Source organism: Brassica oleracea, chromosome C6, assembly GCF_000695525.1.
Source record: "Brassica oleracea var. oleracea cultivar TO1000 chromosome C6, BOL, whole genome shotgun sequence".
Taxonomy (NCBI): Eukaryota; Viridiplantae; Streptophyta; class Magnoliopsida; order Brassicales; family Brassicaceae; genus Brassica; species Brassica oleracea.
The window spans coordinates 15,652,469-15,658,163 of NC_027753.1; positions in this window are offsets into that span (position 1 = coordinate 15,652,469).

Here is a 5,695-nt window from a genome sequence, read left to right on the forward strand (position 1 = left end):
GAAGAAAAAGAAAAGGAAAGTAGATGCAGATTTCTTGCCACTAGTCCCTTTGCAATGTCAAGAGGAAAGTCTTGAGTATAGAGTGCGCTGCAGAGGAGGTTATGAACCTTTTACCAACGTTAGAGTGCTATGTGATCCAAAGCAGAGAGAAAAAGGAGAAGTTTTTGCAAGAGCTTTTCTCAACTGCATCAACAAAATGAGGAAGAGAGACACTGCGACTTGTTTTGGATCAAGTACACATCCTCATCCGGACTAAATCACATCTCCAAAGTCAAGCTAAATGACTATAACAAAGTGCTGAGTGGGAGGCAACCCACTATTAGGTAATTTCTTTCAGTTTAGTTTAGATTGTTACTGATTAAAATTTTTATTTATTGCAGGTCAAAAAAAAGGTGAATAGTAACGACGGCACTGTAGCTGCGCCGAGCGACACTGTAGCAAGAAAATTGAGCGACACTGCAGCCAGAACATCGACCTACACTATAGCAGAAAATCGTGAGTTACTGTAGCTGCAATACTGTAGCAGATCTACTGTAGCAGTCACTGTTTATAGAAAAATATTTATAGGTTTTATTAGTTATCTATTACTGACTTTTAGTGTTTTATTTATGTTAGGTAAAAGGAAAAGATCCAAGGAAGATGAGTTTGCACGAGGATCGATGATGGATGCGCAGCATCGATCGACAGAGCATCACTAGCATCGATCGATCGCCACTTAACTGTGTCGATCAACAGAGCTTCAAGAGTATTGATCGCCACTTAACTGTGTTGGTCGACACTCACATTAAAGTCAGGTATACCGTTTTCCTTGTTAAATATCGTCCTTATGTCTTATTTCCCCACCGATCTTAGACTGTATAACACTAGAGATAGTGTTGTTTAAGTCTGGGGGAGGTTCTACTAATATTGTGTTTAGTTGGCTATTTAGAATATATATATAAAAAAAAAAGATCTGAGTAGACGATTGCCTAGCATATCGACCGATGAGAGCATGTCGATATCGACCGATGAGAGCATGTCGATATCGATCGACAGTACATTACATGTAGCGACCGATGGTAACACCTTTCCATCGATCGACACTTAATCCGGTCAGGTATATCGTTCTAACTTGTTAAATTGAGTACTTATGATTGATTTATCACCATAACTCCGACTAGATATACACTAGGGACAGTGTAATTTAAGTTTGGGGGGGAGGTTTGCTGATACTTAGTTTATTGTGAGTCTTATCAAATGTTTTCAAAAAAATAAAAGGTTTTATTGAGTCAAGAAGGGGATAATGAACTTATTAGATTTTTGCTTGTTATCTAACCACTCTTTAGCATCATTTTAGACTTACTGATTGCAGGTAGTACTAAAGATACTAAAGTGGATCCACCTGTCAACTATTCACACTTGCTGAGATTGTTTGAAAGAACCAAAGCTGGCCTAACACTAAACCTGACACAACTGCTTGTCTTGGGGCTTGGTATACATGAGATCCGATTCTTCAAACAAGTCTGGAAGTTAAAGCCTTGTGTAGATTTATCACATTTTCTCTCTCTATTTCGATCTTAAATTTATAGGTAGAGATATTTATTTTCAAAAAAAAAAATGAAAAAAAAGAAAGAAAGAAAAAGAAAAAGAAAAAGAAAAAATATATATACATTTATATATATATATATATATTAATAGGTGTTAGTTAGGTGGAATCCGAACAGGACTTGGTGGCTACAACCATTAAGGCTTGCTTCATAAGGATTCCAACAAAAAGAATTCGAATGAGACTTGGTGGCGGCAATCATCAAGGTTCGATTCACATGAATTCTTGGATATAGGTCAAAAAGAAGTGAACAGGACTTGGTGGCAACCACCATTAAGGCTTGATTCATGGAAGTCTGTCCAATCTTGGTCAATGATCTTGCAATATAAGCAGACTTTGACTAAAGATAGAAATTAGTAGAGATTAGATAGGAACTAACTTTTACCTGCAGATCCAGATACTTGTTTGAAAATCCGTGCATCCTGTGATCGATACTCTCAAGGTAAAGTCTGCACTTTTATTTATATTAAGAAATGAGGTTGGTAGAGGGGAATGTCAGACAGGATTTGCTAAGGTGTTGGCTAGGTGAATTTGGTTACGAAGCTAGGATATGGTATAATGTGCTTTTGTGATTAGGACTTTTTAGATGTGGATTGCAATATTGTAGAGGTGATGATTCTAAGTTTTAAATCATGTGAGTCGTCCCTACTGTTTTCAAACCTCTTTCAGAGAGACTGCCCGTCTGTTTTGCTTGAGGACAAATAAAAGGGTAAGTCTGGGGGAGTTGATATACCATGGACTTTACCCACTTTTGGCCATGGTCTATAAGTATTTTAATATATATTTACTACTATGTAGAGTCTATTTAGAGTATTTACAGGTTCAGGGAAGATTTGGAGGAATGTGGTGATTTTGGTGTCTTTTGGAGCCGTTTGAGTGCAGAGCTGCACAGATGTGTCAGATGTCTAGATATGGATGGAGACCTTTCCACCGTTAGATTGATCCCATCTTTTGACAAACGATAGAGGTTTGAGTTAGCTTTCCAATGCCACTGGTTTGAGGTCAATCAGTATCCTGTAGCAGAAGTTATGCATGTTTTACTGAAGCATAGTCAGTATGCCTCGCGAGAGGAAGCTGTCGAGGAGATGAAGGACTGTCGATCGATAACAGAGCATTGGTGTCGATCGACAGTGATGCCAGAACATGGGCCAAGCATATTTCAAGACCGTTTGAAGCCCAGAAGCCACACCAAGTTACCAAAATACCCATGAACGACCAGAAACCCTATTTATGTTATTTATAAGCCATTGTTGACGGCTACGCATTCAACAAGATTTCTATTATCCTATTCTATTGTTTTCTCTTAGGTTTGGAGAGAAGATCAATTCTCCTTCAGAGATTGATTGGAACTCCATTGGTTTTACCATTGATTTATCTATCTATTATTCAGACTATGTTTTGTGTTACTGTTTGCATGTCTGAGTAATTCATCTTGTTAGGTTTAGGGATTTCATGAGCTTAATGTCAAACTGATAATCAATTAGGATTTCTAGGTTATCTATAGATCTCTACACCAGAGTGATTTGTAATGCTAGGATCTGGATAGTTAGAATAGCACGACAGTGTGACTAATTGTTTGAACCTAGAATCATAGGATAGTTGAGAGGCACGAAAGTGCAATCAATTAACGGAACCTGAAATCTGTTGGATTAGATACCTAGGCGCATACAAGAGTTGGTCTAGGAATCTAGTTGAACTTAATCGATTAGGTCGTTAATGCTTTTCTGAGGAAGTATCGATCGACGCTCAGGCCATAGCATCGATCGACACTCACTCCAAGTCAATAAGCGACAGCTGAGACTGGACTTAGACATCTGATTAGCAATTGCATGCGAGAGCTGGATTGCTGACTTATTAAAATCGAGTTCTAGAATTGAATCTATAAACCATTAGCATCCTTGAATTGTAGTTTTGAATCTCTTGACTGATAAATCCCTAGGTCCAGCTATTTCTCCTAATTGTTTACAACCCCAATCAACCAATCGAACAACTACTTTGTTCACCTTGCTTTCATTCATTTACTGCTTTATAAACTGTTTGCCTAGCTTAATCTTGATATCTATAGTCTATTGTGTGCCCTAGCTCTCTGTGGATTCGATCCCTAAGTACTACAATTGAACTTCTTATTTGAGAGACTAAAATCACTCCTTAGGGTAATTTGAGTGATATCAGTCTAGTAAAAAAGTTAGTAGTATGAGTGGGATTAGATGGACGAGGTGTGTTTACCTGTGGGTTTAGGCAGTCAACATTTCATTGAAAAGTGTGTGACCAATGATGTTTTATATTTATTTTTAAGGATTGCCTGAATTAATTTTTAGTTTATATTTTTATTGTTACTTTTTGGAAAGAATGTATATCTTAATATTATTGTGCATACATCCAAAACATCAAATATTTTGGAACTGAGAAAGTATTATGTATGAGTTATTTCCACTCTAGAGCAGTTTTAAGTTTTTTATTACACTCTAGGGCAGTTATTGCTCATTAGACACTTTCTTCTAATTTATTCTCTTATTTTCTAACTAAAGTATAATTTAGATATAATTAAGTGGACTCATTCGGTATTTCATCTTCTTCCTTATTTTTGTAACCATGTAAGCAATGGTGTAACCATATAATGAAAACAACGGTGATGGGCTTCGCCATAAGCTGTCAGAGAGCTTCCTCCTTCACGCCGTGCTCCGCAACTCATCCACCTCGCGCTGTGAAAGTAATAAAAAAAAAGAAGCAAGATTTATGTTTTTTTTTGTAGAAATAGAATCAGTTAGAGCTTGAAATCGTGTCTTATACGATATTTCTACAGGTTTTAAGGTATAATAAGCAAGAAAAATAAAAAAAAAAACTGATGACTATTGTGAGAATAATGGTTGGCGGCCATAGAGAGAAATTACAGAAAACCCTAATTGATTTTGGAAAAGATGAAGTTAAAATTACGAAAATTCCACTCATTAAAAAATGAAAAAAAAAATGATTCATATGTACATGATATGTTGTACGTACAATTACACTATCCACATGTACAATGATTCATATGTACATGAAATGATACATCCCTTGTTTCTAGTTCCACAATGATGATGGTTTTGAAGAGATGCTTATGGTACCCGGGAGGAGCATGACCAAATGGTTTTCCTGATGCATTTCATAAAGATATATAACATACATTTGTAAGTTATAACATTTGCAAATTAAAATACGTTCAAATGTACACACACATCGTTGTCCACTTGTATAATGACTCACATGTACACCGGTGTATACTATTATGTTATCCATATATGTACATCGATGTGTACATACAAAAACTGCTCATGTGTACATATATGATATCTTATGTTTACGAAAATGTCACTCATTAAAAAAATGAAAAAATAAATGATTCATATGTGCATGATATGTTGTACATACAATTACACTATCCACATGTACAACGATTCATATGTACATAAAAGAGACATCTCTTGTTTCCGGTTCCACGATGATGATGGTTTTGAAGAGATGCTTATGGTACCCAAGAGGAGCAGGACCAAATGGTTTTCATGATGCATTCCATAAAGATATATAACATACATTTGTAAGTTATAACATTTGCAAATTTAAATAGCATTCAAATGTACACACATATCGTTGTCCACTTGTACAATGACTCACATGTACACCGGTGTATACTATAGTATGTTATCCATATATGTACATCGATGTTGGGGTAAATTTGTGAAGCAATTTGATCAGAGTGGAAGTTTGAAGCATATTGTGAAAGAAAGAGGACTCTAGAGGACCAAAAGTGCAAAAAAAGTGATACTTCTCCATTGATGTTGTAGATCACACTTCTTGTCACATCTCGTTGACGACAACGGAGAGTGGGCTACGACGGAGCAGAGACACGACGACAAAGGCTGAGAACATGATTTGGAGATGGAGATGGCGTGGGCTTGAGACGTGGAGAAGCCGATGTTGACGAGACACGACGAAGAGCAATGACCACTGGTGGACGAGACCTCACATCGACGGCATCTCGGACGGAGGAACTGCGCACGGAGAAGAAGAGACAAAGACACCATGGTTGAAGCTTCAATCGATCTCCGCCATTGACACCATTAGAAATATAGC